The sequence below is a fragment of the Hemicordylus capensis genome, chromosome 1 (genome assembly GCF_027244095.1).
Source record: "Hemicordylus capensis ecotype Gifberg chromosome 1, rHemCap1.1.pri, whole genome shotgun sequence".
Taxonomy (NCBI): Eukaryota; Metazoa; Chordata; class Lepidosauria; order Squamata; family Cordylidae; genus Hemicordylus; species Hemicordylus capensis.
The window spans coordinates 32724660-32744543 of NC_069657.1; positions in this window are offsets into that span (position 1 = coordinate 32724660).

Consider the following 19884-nt stretch of genomic DNA (forward strand, 5'->3'; position numbering starts at 1 on the left):
TTATGCTTAGCTTTCACCCCTTGGCTTTGCTTCCTGTTCCTGTCTTTTGCCTTGCTTCCTGTTCCTGGTTCAACTGCTTCGTTTCGACCCCTGGCTTTGGCTTTGCCTCTCACTTTGCTTACCCGATCCTGGTCCCTTGTCCAGCCCTTCCAGGAGGGCCAGATTAAAGTAAGATGCCCTCCCTCCTGCTGTCACTCCCCTGCAACTGGTACTCAGAGGCATCCTGCCTCTGAGGCTGGAGGTGGCTCACAGCCTTCCGACTAGTAGCCATTGATAGACCTCTCCATCAATATAATTAAGATAATAAACAATGCCTGACATGATGCGCAGCATTACAGCTCTATAGTGCTGTACCCTGGTGCAATCTCCATGGTGGCCAGTGAGCACTGCTCCAGCAGGGGCAATGAGACTAGGAAAATATCTTTTTTAAGAGGAGAGCTGGTCTTGTGGCGGCAAGCATGACTTGTCCCCATAGCTAAGCAGGGTCTGCTCTAGTTGCATATGAATGGGAGAATACATGTGTGAGCACTGTAAGATATCCCCCTTAAGGGATGGAGCCGCTCTGGGAAGAGAAGAAGGTTCCAAGTTCCCTCCCTGGCATCTCCAAGATAGGGATGAGAGAGATTCCTGCCTGCAACCTTGGCGAAGCCGCTGGCAGTCTGTGTAGACAATACTGAGCTAGATGGACCTATGGTCTGACTCGGTATATGGCAGCTTCCTATGTCCCTAAGCGGTGACAAACTTGCCCACCATCAGTACCCATAATGCTGTGCAGGGCTGAGGTGACTGATCCAGCATCCCACAGGGAGGGTACCCCACCCCCACTGCTCAGTTGGCTTCTTCACATGTCCAGAGATGGTTTGAGGGGTTAGCATGGCAGGTATGTGCTGTGCAAACCCCTCAAATGGCTTCTGTGCATGCATGGAGGTCAACTGAGCAGCAGGGTTGTGACAGCCTCCCTGCAGGATGCTGGGTTGGGTGCCTCTGCCCCAAACAGCTTTTTGGGTACCAGCAGCAGATATGTTTGCCACCGGTTAAAGAGCTATTTCCCTGCCCTCACTGCCACCCTGGAACCGTGCTCATTGACCACCACTGGCAGCCTTGGCACTGCTCAGAAGCAGCGTTTACGCAGGTTTCTCTGATGGGGGAACCTGTGGAAATGCTGATTCCTCAACCCCTGCTTTTGAACAGCATCAGGGCTGCCTTTGAAGTCTGCAGCAGCCCTGGGGCACAGCAATCTGGATGGAGTCACAACACTGAGCATCATGTTAGTCATTATGTCTGTACTGAGCATCAATATAACGTCCATTCAGTTTGCTTGAGCCAGGGGGACATTCCTAGTTTCTGAGCTATGGTCATCAATCATTACTTTGGTAATGGTGGACTAGAGTTCATAATAAAGAGTTCATCATCAAAAAGGGGCCCCTTCAAAAAGGGCATCCCCATTTTTTTAAATGGGCTCCCCATCTGTCAAAAAGGACAGCCCCATCTCAACATCAACATGTCCTGTCATAATCACTGTGCATTCCCCCACCCCTTGTTAGTCAATGATATGAACCAATATGGAAAAGGCTGTGCTATCATGGGTTATTGCTGTTGTGAATGGTCACTCTACTTGTCCATTTGAGCTCTGCTTAGAACTGTTGCAGAGTGACCCTCTGTGGCATTTTATTGGCCTTTTGGCCCTACTGTTTACAGTATTTTCCTCTGTGGACCTATGGATAGATGGATGGATAGATAGATAGATCTGAAAACTGAGAATAACACTTCATGCATCTGATAAGTGGGTGTGGCATTTTTGGTTAATCAATTCCTTGATCCGGGCCAGCTTTTGAATGAGGCTTCAGTTACTTGTATTGAAGTCCTAGAGTAAAGGCGGGGCTAACAAACAGCCAGCAGCAAGAGCATGGAAAAGCGGTCTGCACTTGCCTCTTTGTACATACTATCGAATTCATTAAACTATTAATACTAGCCAACCCCTCACAGAGCATCTGTGCGCTCTTTGGGTCCAGCAGTTACTTCTCCCCCCACTTCTGCCCCAGTCTCCACTTCCAGGCCCAGCTGCCTCTCCTCCCCACCACCACTTCTGCCCCCCCTTCTCCTCCGTCTCCTGGGCTTTGCCTCAGCGGCTCGGCCTGCCTCTGCGGCCAGGCCGGCCGCTGCCACGGCGACCAATCCTCCTGGGTGTGCCTCAGCTAATCAGGCCCGTCCACCATCCAGCCAATAAGCTGAGCGCTGGGACACACATTCCAAGGCATACCCAGGAGAATCTATATATATATTTCTCCTGGGTGTGCACAGGAGAAATGCGTCCCGGCAGCCCAGCTGATTAGCTGGGCTGCGGAGGCGCCTGATTGGTCCTGGCGGCACACCCAGGAGAACCAGTGGGCCAGGAGTATGGGCGGCCATGGTGGCCGCGGAGCCGAGGCAGCGGGCCCGGGCGGGCGAGGCGGTGGCGGGCCTGGGCGGAGCCGAGCCGGTGGCTGGCGGGCCTGGCCCGGCCGCGGAGGCCCAGCCGCGGAGGCAAGGCAGTGGGCCATGTGGCAGCGGCGGGCCCGGCCCGGCCGCGGGGAGGCCAGAGGCGGTGGCAGCGGGCCCGGCCGGGCCGCGGGGAGGCCAGAGGTGGCGGTGGCAGGCCCGGCCCGGTCCAGCCGCGGGGAGGCCAGAGGTGGCGGCGGTGGGCCCGGCCGTGGGGAGGCCAGAGGCGGCGGTGGCGGGCCCGCTTGAGGCACAGATGCTCTGTGCCCGGGCCCACTAGTTATATATATACAAGCCGACCCCGGACAGAGCATCTGTGCGCTCTTTGGGGCCGGCTACCTCTCCTCCCCCCCCCCCCGTCTCCAGCAGGGCCGAGTGCGGCGGCCGTCACCAGCGGGCCGAGTGCCAGTCTTTGCAGCAGGCCACCTCTCCCCCCACCCGCAGTATCGGGGCCCGCCACCACTGCTGCCTCCTCACCCGGTCCTCCTCCTCGCCTCGCCTCCTTGCCCCTCGCACCACCCATCGCAGCCAGGACAGGCCTGCTAATTGTCCTTTCTCCTGGGTGCGCCAGCCAATCAGGTGCCTCCGCAGCCCAGCCAATCAGCTGGGCTGCCGGGACGCATTTTCCCTGGCACACCCAGGAGAAATATATAGATAGATAGATTCCTGATTCTACTCCACTGCCTTGTCCTTGCATACCACAACTCTTTCCCTTGGATTCTACAGTGGGCTCTAGACCATAAAAAACTTTGGCTGCACAAGAAATCGTGTTGGTCCTGAAGGTGCCAGAAGATGATTTTTTAAAAAAAAAAAGTTTGGGTTTTGTTTTCGTTTTTTTAATAAGATTAACATGGCTACCCCTTTGGAATCTGAAGTGATGTCAGTCTCAGTTTGGCTACACAATCAATGGTTTTGACTATCGTCACTGAATCTATTTCTCTTTGGCAGAATATGAATCTTTGCTTGTTTCAATACAAAGGGGATGATGATGATGATGATGAAGAAGAATTCGATTTCTATACTACCCTTCCAAAAATGGCTCAGGGTCATTTACACAGAGAAATAATAAATAAATACATCCAGACTAGCACTGCACTAGTGCAAAAAAACAAAAAAACCAAAAAACAACTCATGACACATTGAGCCCTTTCTCACAATTACAGAATGGGCTCTAAAGGGGTGAGGGGAGGAAGCCACGAAATACTTAACCCCCACCCCTACCCTCTCACATGAGCAGTCCTTCCTTGCGCGGGTGAATTGCCCACCTAGATGGTCCTGCCAGTAGCTCTGAGAGTTGGGGTGCCAGGATGCATTGCCCCGCCCCCAGAGTTCCAGTAATGCACGGTACATAGTCTCATTATCTTTATAGGCCCTGATGAATCACCCAGCATACTTCCAGCATTTTTAAGGGATCTTAGCTGGTACTACTGCAGGGTGAAACAGTCTTTCTTTATTATTATTATTATTATTATTATTATTATTATTATTATTATTAATTCAATTTCTATACCGCCCTTCCAAAAATGGCTCAGGGCAGTTTACACAGAGAGATAATAAATAAATAAGATGGCTCCCTGTCCCCAAAGGTCTCACATTCTAAAAAAAAACACAAGATAGACACCAGCAACAGTCACTGGAGGTACTGTGCTGGAGATGGATAGGGCCAGTTACTCTCCCCCTGCTAAATAAAGAGAATCACCACGGTAAAAGGTGCCTCTTTGCCCAGTTAGCAGGGGTTAGCACAGCTCTTCCTAATGCTGGTTTCCACAGTGAAGTCCCACACACACCCATCAACTTGAGAAAAAGAGCTACTAAGATGCTTATTTCTTTTCCCGTAGAATAAGAACAGGGAAGAGGAGAGTTGCTTCAGCTTCCTGCATAATTTTTCCAACAAGTTGGAAATGAAAGAGAGTTGCTTAGAAAAAAATAATCAGATGACACTGAGAGAAATCCCTTAGATAGACTGATCCCTAGCCCAGTTAAGCAGAAGAAACCTTTATCTAAGCCTATTTAGACACATTGACGTCACCAGGATATGAACTTCAAGGGGATCAAATCTACTTAAATCCACAATTTTTGACATTACTGGATTGTGAACCAGATGATGGTGAGGCATCAGATGTCCACTGAAGAGAGCATGAGAGAATGGATACAGAATACTCAGATCATTTCTGAAAGTATACACATTTTGGTTTCTATAGTTTTCGCTGATCAAACCCAGTTTTAGAACTCAACCTAAAATAAACCAGTCAATAGTCAAACTCAATTGTCAAATGGCTTGAGGATATATGCTTGTTTGTACATGTTCATCTCATCCCTCCTAGCCGCCTTGGGATTTTCTTAATGAAAAGCGGGGTATAAATTTAACAATAAAAATAAATAAATAAAAAATTGAGGTGGTATAGGGAGCAGACACCTTCTTCATACAATGGATCAGATTATCTCCAAATCCTCTTTTCTGTCTGAAACATGCACATCCAGGGTGCATGATGCATTCTCATTTTGTGGGCCCCTGGAATGGTTATTATGTATATTTTTATCCAGCTCTTCCACCAAGGTAAGTTCATCTGAGAGACCATGAGGCTATTCACACAACCCCACAAAAGCGGGCGAATGCAGCCCAGCCTGCTTTCATGCAGTCATGAGAACCACCGCACTTGCGAAGGAGCTCGGTGGTTCTCTGGCAGCTAGCCCACCTAGGAACCCCTACCCCTAAACGAGCTTAACGGAGCGAGCTCATGAGGCACCTCCATGGCTGACCCATAGTCTGCTAGTAACTTTTTATTCAGTAATAACCTTAAGTTTATTTTAAACATAAGTTAAACATAAGTTTAAGTTTATGAGAGTTAAGATGCTTGCAGTTTTCACTCATGCTCTAAAAAGTGAAGGATCTTATCTTCTGCACAGTAGAAGCTGTAAAGACTTTCTTCAGTCTTGTGAATTATTGCTGGCTTTAGAAATTAGGCTTCATGCACTCACACTTTGCCTTGGCCTTTTAGCTCAAGATTGGGCTGGGGAGGGATGCATCCAGGCAGAAATTCAGTCGATCCAGGGCAGCTTCCCCAATCTGGCCCATAGTCTGCTAGTACGTTTTTAAGACTGAGCAGAAATTTGAATCGGGGTCCAATATTCTAAGTCCAATGCATGCCTTAGGGATGTGCACGAAACAGCATTTGCATTCCATTCTGAGCTTGGAATGGAACACAAATGCCTGGATCATTCCATCAGAACTGCTCAGGCTGGTTGTTCTGACGGAACAACCCCATTCCGAGTTGGAACGTTCCAAACGCCATTTTGGATTCCAAAATTGTCCTCTTCTGGCCTCTGCACACATGTGGCAGCTATTTGCATGGTGGTACTGACCATACAAATAGCTGCTGCACATGTGCAGAGGTTAGAAGAGCACCATTTTGGAGTCCAAAATGGCACTAAGAACATTTTGAGTGTTCCGACTCAGAACAGGCACTTTATTTGAATGGCGTTCTGATCCAAACTTGGAACACTCGAAATGGCCCGGTTCACAGTCAGAACATTCCGACAACGGACCATTCTGCATCCTAGCATGCCTTTGTCAGCTTCCTAGAGGCATTTGTTGGCCTCAGTGGGAAATAGGATGCTGAACTAGATAGGTCTTGGGCTTGATCTAACTGGGCTCTTCTTATGTAATTACCTTAACTGGGTAACTCTCATCAGCAAGTTCTCTGGGCAGTTTACAAAACAATAAAAATAGCCAATAAAAGATTAAAACATTTCAACAATTAAAATTAAAAAGTTAAAACTATTAAAACACAATTAAAACAGTATCTCTAATTAAAAGCCTGGGTGAACAAATGAGTCTTGACTGTCTTTCTAAAAGTTGTAAGAGATGGGGAGGATCTTATTTCAGCAGGAAGTGTGTTCCAAAGCCTCGGGGCAGCAATGGAGAAGGCCCGTCCCCAAGTAGCCACCAGACGAGCCATATAAATACATTTAAATACCACATCTGTTTCAAAAAGTATTTTGAATTACAGTAAACATTTAAGGTTTGGGGCATTAATTTTATTTATTATGCAAATAAGTAAGCTTTCTCAGCACAAAACCAGGCTTGTGAAACAATTAACTACTGCTTGGTGAACTGCAGTAGTTAATGTGCTATATGCCAAACCACAAAATAACTACCGCTAACAAATAACTACTGCTTGGTGAATTGTGGTATATGCCAAACCACAAAACTAAGTTCTAAGCTCTTAATGTATTATAAATGTTTAAAGAAGCCCACCGTGCCACTAACTAGAAGTTTCACCTCAAATTACTGTCACTATTGTGCCATCCCAATGTATACACAATAATATATATTAAAAGTGTCAGTATTAAGCTCTGGAAGGTAAATGCAAAGGAAATCCAAACAGCAGCAGATGCACAATATAGTTGTAAAATGTTCTGTTGTCAATTGCATTTCATTTTTGCAAGTTATTCTACTCACAGAGACTTCTTTGGGTGCATTTAAATAATTGATTACAGAATACTTTCTCTTTGCTTTAATATATAAATTGCAGTTGATGAGGACAAATTACTGAAAGCAGCTACACAGAAATGTAAAGTGACAAGAAAATGTGCCCCCTATGTAGCTGCACCACAGCACTTTTATCTTGTCTGATGATTATGTATTATTTTAAAGCAGGGTTGCACAGGGTTCGCGAGTTTGTTTTTAAAAATTTTTAATTAATCTTACCCCTTCAGGGGGAGTTGTCCAAGGTGGTGGTGGTGGGGTCCACGAAGGTTCCTCCCCCACCCCATCGGCCTCCATTACTTCAGAACATTACCCAGGCCACACAGAGGCCTATTGCGCAGGCATGGTGGCCTCCAAAATGGCCGTTGTGCAGAGGGGGAGAGGCCAAAAACTGACTGAAGAGTGTTCTGACGTAAGGGAGGCCAGTGAAGGGAGGGGGAACCTCCGTGGACCACCACCTCCACCTCAGACAACTCCCTATGAGGGGATAAGGTTTAAAAACAAACAAAAAAAAAAAAACTTGTGAACCTGCCCAGACCGGACTGGACCAGGCGGGTTCGAGGGGGTCCTGGAATGAACTGGCCTGATCTGGTTCGAGTCCAGTTTGGACTCGAACTGAACCAGACCAGCCAGTTCTGTGCACACCCCTAAAAGACATAAGACACCAGATCTTGTCTGGCAGGAACCCCAGTCTAAAACAAGCACACACCCAGCACCTTACAAATGCAGTGTCATAGTAGGACCTCATAATCCGCAGAGGTTCCATTCCCAATTACCACAGGTAATGAAACCATGGATAATGAGGCACTGAGTCTATGGGATTGCAGGGCTTAGATTTCCAGATTGACCCCCCCCCCAAAATCCTCAGAAAGCATCCCCAAAACGGGTGAAATAAAGTGCCCTATTGTGCTCTGCGGTCCTTCAGGTGTCGAAGGATGCCCCCACCCTGCAACTCCAAAAGTCCCCGAAATTCAGTGAAAAATTGTGGTGGGGGGGTTGTTTTTGTCCCATCACCTGGTTGCATAAAATGGCTCTCCTCCAAGGTCATTTCTGGCCATCTGACCCACTGATACATGGAATTAACCCCCTTTTGGATGGTTTTTCTCTGCATAAGCGGAGTTCGGGTGTCCGTTACCCGACCACGGATACGTGAAACCACAGATGGCAAGTTCATGGATAGTGAGGTAAGCTTACCTCCCTTGAAGACAGATGATTTGGGAATGGAAGTTCAAAAGAAATCCCAATACCACTCCAGAAGTTTTTAGAAGTTTTAGAACACAGGATAAATGAGACTTCTTCTCCTCTGAAACTGTCTTTCAAAACTTGGATTATAAACCTGTATAAATGTTTTTAGGGGAATCCCTGATTTTACTGACCTAGGTGTCCTGGCCATCATAACACAGGTCACATCTGCCAAATTCTATTCTCTAGCGCTCCTTAAGACAGCTTTGCTAGCTGCACTCGTGCCCCTGTATAAACAGAGACAAAACTATGCCTTCCTCCCTCACAGTTCCCTGGTGTTGCTTCTTGGGGCCAAAAAAATAACACCAAGAATCCCAAAGAGGACTTGGACAATTGCTAACAGCAGGGAGAACCACAGCTCTTTTGACATTAAGTCACTGTAAACACTGAAAGAAGAAGAAGAAAAACCAGTGCTGTAGTTTTTGACTTAAAACTAAAGTGCCTAAAGCTTTATCTCTCATTCTGTCAGGATCCAAGGAGGATGTATACAGAGAGTACAATTTATTATTTCTGTACCGTGACCAAGTGCAGAAATACCTTCAGGAAATCACCAGAAAGCTTGAAAAGCTAAGCATTCTCATGTCCCTGGCTCAGTAAGACTATAATTGAATCAGCCACAAGCTATTAAGTGCTGTGTGTTGCAGGGGAAGCTGGAGGGATAAGGAGTTCCATTTCTCAGCTTCATTATAGGAATATCTGTCTGCCTGTCTTGCACAGCCCTACCCGGGTAGGGCTGGTTGTGCGGCTGGTTATCCTACCCCACCAGGTAGCCAAGGTTCTTAACTCATTGGAGGATGCATGCATGCCTCCTATCCCACCACCTGGTTGCATAGGTGAGCAAGCTGCTGGGTAGCCAACTCAAACAAAGAGCTGGGACAAAGGAGCATCCCAGCAGCCGGCATTCCCTCAATGCATTGCACGAGCAGCGTGGTGCATTGTGGGATTCTTGGAGGCTGGGCTTTGTTTCCCCGTCCTCCAGATCACTGCACTGTTCAGCACAGGCAGGAGGATTGCCACAGTTGTGTGGGGAAAGGTAGGAACGACCCTGCCTTCCCCCACCCTCCGCAACCCCTATGTTTTTGGTTGTGTGAATGGCCTCTGTATCTATCTATCTTGAATCAATATTGATGACCAAGGTCATAATGGCTAGCATCCATAGCAGCACACGCAGAACAAAGCAAGTTACCACATGCCATTTTCTTCTCCCCCTGCTTACCCTTCTCCACTCTTCCATCTTATGCCATTGCTGAGGATCTCTCAACCCTTGGGAACAGCTTTTCCAGCTGCAGGGAGAACAGGAGAATTGCTTCCACTACTTTGTTCTGCATGTGCTGCTGTGGATGCTACCCAATGTCTCTGATTCATGGTCCTAACTTCAGGCTGAAAGTATAGCCCTCTTCGTGCATCATGTTCAACAACTGTAATCAGTGTACAGTGTACCTAAGTACAGATCTGTACACAGGTACAATTATTCACATGTTATGTTGAACACAGGTACAGCAGTACACTTCCTGTCTGTATACTGCATTTGAGCAGCCTATATATAGGTTCACTTTTAAAATGGACACAGCTAAGTCATTCACACAAAAATGAGTATGAGTGTACAAACACTTGTGCACTCATACAACATAATGTCTGAACAGGGCTTATGTTTGCTCAAAAACTGAGGTGGCCATTCAGTTTAAAAGATCTTAGTAGATTAATCAACTACTAGCTCTACCCACACAGAGTATCTGTGCACTAGTACTGAGAAGGCAGCGAGAACGCCTTCCTCAAGCCTGCCTTCCTCCCAAATACCAGGTCGGGCCATTTTCAGGCCATTTGGGGCCTCAGAATGGGCAAAAATGGCCCGACGTGGCATTTGAGAGGAAGGTAGGCCCGAGGAAGGAACTTTCACTGCCGTCTCTGCCCATATGGCAGAGACGACAGCAAGAGCTCCTTCTTCGGGCCTGCCTCCCTCCCAAATGCCAGGTTGGGCCTTTTTCAGGTCATTTCAGGTCATTTGGGAGGCAGGGAGCCCATGGGAGGAGCCCCCTCTGCCACCATCCCCACCACACTGCTGCAGCTTTACCCCAGAGACCTCCCCACCCTCACCTGAGCCCCAGATTCCTCCGCTCCTGCTCCTGCTCTTCCCTCCTCCTCCTCACAGGTCTGGAGTGGCTCCAAACTGGAGCTCCAGCGCCGCCCCAACCTAGAGCAGCGTCGTCGACATCAGCAGCACCAGGCATCGCCTGCACTCCAGGCACCTCCAGCATGCCACGGATGTGCATGCCACACATTGCCTTAGCACTTCAGATAGATAGATAGATAGATAGATAGATAGATAGATAGATAGATAGATAGATAGATAGATAGATAGATAGACAGATGGATGTTTTAGTTGAGGAAGGACTAGGCTTGTAGTTTAGGAGTGCTACTGGACCCAGCATTGCTCCTGAATTCTCAAGTGGCTGTTGTGGCCAAGAGTGCTTTTGCTCAGCATAGGCTGCTGCTGCTCCTGGAGAAAGCAGACTTGGCCACAGCCACACTCATCTACGTTATATTTCAGCTGGACGACTGCCATGCAGTCTTTATGGGGCTGCCTTTGAAGACCATCCAGAAACTTCGGTTGGTACAAAAAACTGACTGACATGATCTGCAGCCCAGAACAAAAACTATGCGTACCAGGGTCAATATACCATAAACCCATCAACAATATAGAGCTATCTAATAACACATAGAAACAGGCACATCTCCTCAAAATTCAAGTGTAAATTAATCAAGACAAATGATAGAATATGTGGTCTGTCGCACAAAGGAGCTTTCAGCTCAGGGACACTGAAGGGACATCTTGTGGATCTGCAGCCCTCTTTCCATCACCAGAGGGCTGCAGTTCATGTCAGCCACTGCTCCTGATGTTTTGACTGTGCCAGTTTTTGACTGTGCATGTCACTCAGTTATACCAGTTTCACAACTTCCTGGTCTATTTGGCAGCACAATTCAATGCGCTGGTTATTACCTTTAAAGCCTCAAAAAAACCTTAAGATCAGGTTACTCACACATTATCCAACATGAAACTTGTTGTAGGGAAGAGATTTCAATGTTCCCAATTATAACAGAGCAAGCATGTGTGAGCAGAACCAAGTCCATTAAGTCTATCTTGAAACAGTTATTTAAGGTCCAAAAACTTGTAAAGGTTTATTAAGGAAGTTACATACTTGGATAGAAATCCCGAGCTTTATGTCTTCATAGCGCGAGAGCAGAACAAGGAAGGACAGAAGGGATAGCAGACAAGCAGATAGGAAGAGGAGGGGGAGACCTGAGAGTATCAGGCTACCAATCAGAAGGGAGAGGAGAGCTGGTCTTGTGGTAGCAAGCATGACTTGTCCCCTTAGCTAAGCAGGGTCTGCCCTGGTTGCATATGAAATGGAGACTAGAAGTGTCAGCACTTTACAACATTCCCCACAGGATGGAGCTGCTCTGGGAAGAGCAGAAGGTTTCAAGTTCCCTCCCTGGCATCTCCAAGACAGGGCTGAGAGAGACTCCTGCCTGCAACCTTGGAGAAGCCGCTGCCAATCTGTGAAGACAATACTGAGTTAGAGAGACTAATGGTCTGACTCAGTATATGGCAGCTTCCTATGTTCCTAGGCCAGAGCAGAGAGAGAGGGACAACAAGAGGGGAAACAAAGAGGAAGACCCTTGCTTACTATATTCCCAATGCTCCTAGTGGCCAATAGGATGGAAGGCTGATGATGCTCTTGGAGCTGTTTCTCTAACCTATGCAATCTGTGAACACCTCCTGCTGTGAAACCTCTTCAACCCTCTTCCATTGTTGCAGGGTGTTTTCAATATGCTGATGACACCCAGATCTATTTCTCCATTTCAACCTCATCATGAAATGACATAACTTCCCTAAATGCCTGCCTGGAGGCGGTAATGGGCTGGAAGAGGGATAACAAACTGAAGTTGAATCCAAATCCAAATAAGATGGAGATACTGTGGCACAGTGGGGAAAACCATGACTAACAAGCAGAAGGTTGCCAGTCCAATTCCCCGCTGGTACTATATCAGGCAGCAGCGATATAGAAAGATGCTGAAAGGCATCATCTCATACTGCGTGGGAGAAGGCAATGATAAACCTTCCTCTATTCTACCAAAGAAAATCACAGGTCTCTGTGGGCACCAGGACTCAAAATTGACTTGATGGCACACGTTCCCTTTACTGACTGTGGGGGGTCGGGACCTGAGAGATGGTTTAGATTTACCTGTTTTAGATGGGGTGATGCTCCCCCTGAAAGATCAGGTACATAGCTTAGGAATGCTTTTGGATGCAACACTTTCTCTGCTTTCTCAGGTTGAGGCAGTCGCCAGGAGTGCTTTTTATCCGCTTCGGCTGATATGTCAGCTGATATGTCATTTCTGGAGGGGAATGACCTTAAAACAGTGGTGCATATGCTGAGGAAGACAAAGAGGAAGACCCTTGCTTACTATCTCTGTTCCCAATGCCCCAGGTGGTCAATAGGATAGAAGGTAGCATGAGCTGATGATCCTGAAGTTGCAGCTCCAACAAAATTGGAGATTTTTGTTGTTGAAAAAAGGGATTTCTGTGCTAGGCGGTATAGAAATACAATAAATAAATACATATTAAATAAATAATAACATTTCCTGTCCATTAAGATCATTCACAGGCAGCCTCCTGTGCATCCCACCAGCTTCAGAGATGCAGCTGGCCCCCTGCCTGGAATTTTTTTGGGGGGGCACCTGACACATGTGGGGGCCAGAAGACACATGTCAGGGTCTTCTCTCCTATGGCAGCCAGAATGTGGAAACTGCTCTGGAAGATTTGTTTAGCCCCGCCTCTGCCTGACTTGCACTGTCAAACCTGGCGGTCTCAGCAAGCTTTTGCAGGAGCTTTTAGAAGATTTAACTTATTTGATACTCTCTGGCTTTTTACCATGCTCACACTTTTTGCTGCTTTATTTTTATTGTAGTTTATTTATATTGTCACTTATTCTAGTCTTTAGACGTTGTTTTGTTTTCTGATGTAAGCAGTCTTGAGGGTTCTCTTCAAGAATGGAAAGGTGAGATGGAACTCTTAATAAAGAGGAATCAGTTTGCGCATGAATAAAACAATGCTTTTGAAGCAAAAAAAGAGCATAGTTTCCTTGCGTTTAGATCAGGATGACTCTCCTATGAAGCTAAGTGAGGCAATGGCCGCAGGCAGTGAGGGTGCCAGAGGGCAGCAAGAGCAGGTACCTGGCCCTGAGCATCACCCCATCTGATTGCTGTCACCACCATGCAAGGCTGTCCTTAGGGCAGGGCAAGCCGGGCAACTGCCCCGGGCTCCACTCCTTTAACTCCCATTAAAATTAATTGGAAGGGGCCCCCGCACTGGCTGATTTGCCCCAGGCCCCACGTACCTCCAGGGCTCTCTAAGGACACCCCAGCCACCATACCTCCTCTATGCTGGAGCCTGTTTTTGGCTCTTTTTCCTATTCCCCCACCCCACTCGCCCTGCTCACTGTTTCACTGGCTCTGCCCTCTGGGCCAGAACTGAGTGCTGATGCCACCCCTCTTTCACCTCACCAGCCTCACCAGCCAAGCCAGGTTCTGCTCTTACTGCAGCTGGGAATGATAGGAACTGTAGTTCAACAACAACTGCAGAGTCACAGAATAGTCACACCTGTACTACTGCTGGCCCTATTCCATGCTAATTGCCAAGACCTGGCTCCAGAGATGCGTGATCTGAATTCTGCTTCTGCAATGGGGATTTCTTGTCCCCTTAGAGATGTGAAGGCCATTTGGGGGAAAGGGGAAAAATGGGGGAGGGGGACAGAATTCCCCCATTTTTTTCTGGAAATCCCCCATCCCCCAGGCCTTCACATCTCTATGGTTCAAGCACCGTATGTTGCATTTTATTTATGTCATCCATTTATTACCATTAAATCCCTTAGGCACACTTAGAGTAGCCTAAATGTGCATCTCAATTCACTCCCAACCAGGGACTGACTAGCAATAGCAATAGCAATAGCACTTACATTTATATACCGCTCTATAGCCGGAGCTCTCTAAGCAGTTTACAATGATTTAGCATATTGCCCCCAACATTCTGGCTACTCATTTTACCGACCTCGGAAGGATGGAAGGCTGAGTCAGCCTTGAGCCCCTGGTCAGGATCGAACTTGTAACCTTCTGATTACAGGGCGGCAGTTTTACCACTGCGCCACCAGGGGCTCTGCAATGAGACCTGCTTAGCCTTCCATAAAGCTAAGGCAGTCTCAGCAGATCTAAGCAGGAATTTAACAGTGGGGGAACGGAAGAGGGTTTTTATATGTGCACATCTGTTTGTTTAACTGATGATGGTGGGTTACACCGAATCAACTTTTATTTTATTTTTTGGTATACCAACTTTAATTTCTTTTTGCGCAATAAAGGTCTTTTGTTGAGTGTTGAGAGTTATTTTGCGCATTGCTTTGCCAACATATCAACTTACAGAAAAACATAAGAAAGACTCTGCTGGATCAGGCCCAGGGCCTATCTAATCTATGACCCTGTTTCACACATTGATAGACCTGTCCATTGATAGACCCACTGAAAGCCATCCAGGCTGTTGGCTGTCACCACATCTTGTGACAGAGAAATCCACAGGTTGATTATGTGTTGTGTGAAAAAAGTACTTCCTTTTGTTGGTCCTAAATTTCTAGGCAATCAGTTTTATGGGATGATCCCTGGTTCTAGTATTATGCAAGAGGGAGAAATATTTCTCTCTATCCATTTTCTCCACACCATGCATGACTTTATAGACCTCTATCATGTCACCTTCTTTTTTCTAAACTAAAAAGCTCCAGGTGTTGTAGCCTTGCCTCAAGGTGCCCCAGGCCCTTGATCATCCTGGTTGCCCTCTTCTGCACCTCTCCTGCAGCAACGATGTGCAGATGCAGAACTTAACTATGTATCTGTTTCCCTTGGGCCATTCCCTGGTCTGGAGAGGTAGGTAGATAGATGCATACTAAGTTTTTGAGAAGATTATTCCTACATTCACTCCTCTGTCACTTCACTAAAATGAGGATCAAATGTAAACCAAGATCAATTTTTCATTGCTTTATCTGTCATTTTTCTTTGTCATGGGGGACTGATGAACCAGCAGTAGTATTCCCAACTCAGCAGAATGCATGCCAAGAAAATTAAATTAAATATTCCCACACTCAATAGTTGGAGATTGTGCAGCAGATATATAACAGACATTAGGTCCCAAAGTTTTGATTTAAATCTCAAACATCTTCACATTCAGATCCAAGCTAGTTGCACTGAGCCAAGACAGCAACAGTAACCACAGCCATAAACCGAATCTCTGTTCCAATCTGTATTTCACCTTATTTCAAGTGATATTATTAAAGTTGCCATTCTAAACACACTTAGAAGGGAGTTTTCAAGTGATATTATTAAAGTTGCCATTCTAAACACACTTAGAAGGGAGTATGCCCCTTGAGTTCAGTGGAACCTATTTCCAAATAAATACATTTAGGATTCTGCTGCACAACTTAAAATCCTATGCACATTTACTTGAGAGTGACACCCGTTGAGTTAAATGGGACTTATTTCTGTGTAAGCAGATTCTAAATTGCACTGCAGAGCTGCAATCCTAAGCACATTGACTTGAAAGGAAGCCTCATCATTGACCTCAGTGAGGCTTATTTCTGAGTTAGCATGTTTAGGATTGTGCTCCCTGGTTGTGAACCATTGCAAATTCACTTGGGAGCAAGGCCCAATGAACTCGTGCTGGGTTCACACAATTACAAGGATCCTGGTTTACAGCGGCGCAAGGAGCTCGCCAGTGGCCACGGGACAGGTTTGACCGGTGGCCCCCACTGTGGTGACGTGCATGAGCGCTAGTGTACGCTGGACACATCCCCTGCATATAATGCCATATGCAAGGGGGCGTGGTTATCAATGACACGATGGGTGAGCTGCCAATCTGCCTGCTGCACTTGGTGCTTCATTCGTGTGCCACTGGGGTAGTTGCAAACTCCAATGGTGTGTGAATGAAGCACCCAGGGAGAGCAGGGGCAGATAAGAAACTCGGCGGCCCCCCCAAGGTGTGGGGAAAAGTGGGGATGAGACTTTGGTTGCCCCCGGAAGTGCTCAGGGCCATGGTAGCCAGGGATGCTTGTCTCTCCCTGCCCCCGTGCTTAATGGTGGCCACGTGCCTGCTGGTTTAGTGAGCCCTCTGGAGCTGACTGTGAAAACCCAGAATTTAAGAGCAATCCTGGTCAAACTTCTGCTAGGAGAGGAGAGCTGGTCTTGTGGTAGCAAGCATGACTTGTCCCTTTAAGCTAAGCAGGATCCACCCTGGTTGCATATGAATGGGAGACTAGAAGTGTGAGCACTGTGAGATATTCCACTCAGGAGATGGAGCCACTCTGGGAAGAGCAGAAGGTTCCAAGTTCCCTCCCTCGCATCACCAAGACAGGGCTGAGAGAGGTTCCTGCCTGCAACCTTGGAGAAGCCGCTGGCAGTCTGTGAAGACAATACTGAGCTAGATAGACCAATGGTCTGACTCAGCATATAGCAACTTCCTATGTTCCTAAGCAGCATTAAACTGAACCCTGGTTATCCTGAGTAATTTTTTTAACCAGGATCATTGTGTTTGTATGAACGCTTGCTCGGCGGGACTTGCTTTCAACAAGCATCAACAGAATTGGGCCGCACAGTTCATGCATGTAATGTGAACCAATTGAATGGCTGAAATCCTGGCTAAATTTACTCAAGGAAGTCCCACTGAAATTAAAAGGACAAGTCAGGCATGCCTTTGAATGGGACTTCCTTGAGTAAATTAAGTCAGGATGCCCGCAAATGACACAAAAACTGTGACTCCAGCTCTCAACATCACAAGCTGTTTATTAGCATCTGTAAGATGAGATAAATTTAACTTACAGTAACAGCAGCCCCCATTCACACAAGGCAGCCTTCTCTGCAATTTGCTCATTAACAAGCTGGCAAAAAACCCTCTGCTTGTTTTCCTTTTTCTACATTTGCTCTGCTCCGAGTTTGTAATGAGGCAAGACTGTGGTGGTGCTTGCACAACAAAAGGCTGCTATTTGCTTCCCAGCAAGCCCTGCTAAATACTCCCAATGTTTTCATTATTACAGAATGGCAATACAAATGAAGGTCACAAAGTGTCTTTTCAGAATGCAAAGAAATGCACATAGCTGGAGTGGGAGTGGGGGAGGAGAGGGAAGGAAGGGAATTGCCCACTTGCTTACATTAATGGTGCCAACCGCTCTGGCAATCGAGTGCCGCTCTAGTGTGTATGCGCACTGCAACACATGTCCAACTCTTCCTCATCGTTACAGGAACCTAGGAAGCTGTCATGGGTCCACCTAGCTTAGGAGATCAGGGCTGTACAACGTCAGCCCTCTGGCTGTTGTCAGACTACAACTCCCATCATCCCCAGCCACAGTGGCCAATAGTCAGGGGTGATGGGAGCTGTACTACAATCACTGGCTCACATCCACACTAAGTTACTCATATGCAGCCTTATTGAAATTTACGGGACAAATTTACTTGTTTTATTTCAATGTGAATACTCAGTACTAATTTTCTGAAACTTGTCAGTCAGGCTGAGGAAAAGACCACACTGAGCTTCAGCACGTAACCAGCCAATCAGGAGCAGAGGAGGATGGTCTTCAGCAGTGTTCCCTCTAACAGGGATTTCCAGATGCTGTTGACTACAACTCCCAGAATCCACAAGCAAAAGCCATTGCAGCTGGTGGTTCTCAGAGTTGTAATCAACAACATCTGGGAATCCCTGTTAGAAGGGACACTGGTCTTCAGCCTCTTCCCTTCCCTTCTGCAGTAGACACATCGCTGAAGATGCATCAGCTTCAAGCTGGTGGTCTAACATAGACCACCAGCAGCTATGGGTAGGAGAAGGCCTAGGGTAGGAGAAGGCCTAGTTCAGGAGCTCCGCATGATTGTGCTTGTGTGTGTTAAAAAAAGCTAGGTTGGAGGCACCAGCAGTGATGGTCTGCTAAGCAGCAGCTGGGTCAGAAGGCTCCCTCCTACCCAGCAGCTGTACCTAGGTTCAAGACTGCAGAAATCCACTAGTCTACTAGTCTGTGACGAGTGAAAAATGATGCCCATGTGGAAAAAAAGTCCTGGCGAGCAATGTACCAACAGAGCTTGATGAGTAAAATATTTTGTCTGACTGATAAACTGAGCCAACATTTATTCACCCCTGCCCAGGTTGGCACACTTGGTGTGAAAAGATGAGATAAATTTAACTTACAGTAACAGCAGCCTGGTGGGAAAATTCCTCCCACCTAGCTGCTGCTTAGTTGATGGTCACTGCCGGTGCCTCTGACCCGATTACAAAAAACTAGGCTTCTCCTACCCTAATTATGATCATGAGAACTGCCTTTCTGACTTACAGTAGCAATCCATGGTTTTAGGCAGGATTCTCTCCCAGCCCTGGGAAAGATGCTCGGATTGAACCTGGGATGATTTGCAGAGAAGCAGGTGTTCTACCACCAAGCTATGGCCCATCCCTATAAGAATGTTTCTTATGTGACATGTGATTCATGTGGATGAACAACGATATAAGACTATGATCACTATTGTGGACCATCTCTTTGACACCAGTCAGTTACGCAGGCCTCATATTGAGTCAGACTTTTGGTTCAACTAGCACTACACGGACTGGCAGCAGTTCTCCAGGGTTTCAGACAAAGAAGGGTCTTTCCCAGCCCTGGAGATGCCAAGGATTGAATTTGGGACCTTCTTCGTGCAAAGCAGATGCTCTGCCACTGAACTATGGCCCCAAGAGCAACAGCAACATCAGCATCCCATCAATGCACATAGTGCAGTACAAAGTACAAGGTGGGTCCCTGCCCTGAGGAGCATTCAATCAAAATGTCAACACGTGGCTCATGATGACAATCTCGCCCTTCCTCCAAAGAGTTCAAGGCAGATTTTGGAGTCCATCATACATGAAAAATAATGCCACTGGGGTTTTCATCTCCCCCGACCCCTAATTCACATTGGGTTGCTGTGTCTGTTTCCATCCCCTTTCATCCCATCTCACTCCCCTAAATGCTGGAAATTGCAAAGCTGGTGGCCTAGCTGCAGGTGCATGCTCCATATCCCTCTTCTTCCCAATAATGGGGCTGTAGCTCAGTGGTAGAGTATCTGCTTTGCACGACTCCTGCCTGAAACCTTGGAGTCGCTGCTGCTGGTCAGTGTAGACAATACAGAGCTAGATGAACCAATGGCCTGACTCAATATAAGGCAGTTTCCTATGTTTTTGTGTGACTGTGGGTCTTTTCATTGTCCAAAAGCAGAGAGGGAGGAGTCATAAGAACAGCCCAGCTGGATCAGGATCAGGCCCAGGCCCATCTAGGCCAGCATCCTGTTTCACACAGTGGCCCACCAGATGCCTCTGGAAGGCCCACAGGCAAGAGGTGAGGGCATGCCTTCTCTCTTGCTGTTACTTCCCCGCAACTGGTATTCAGAGGCATCGCACCTCTGAGGCTGGAGGTGGCCCATAGATACTGGACGAGTAGCCATTGATAGGCCTGTCCTCCATGACTTTATCTAAGCCCCTTTTAAAGTCGTCCAGGCTGGTGGCTGACATCACATCTTAGGAACATAGGAACATAGGAAACTGCCATATACTGAGTCAGACCATTGGTCTATCT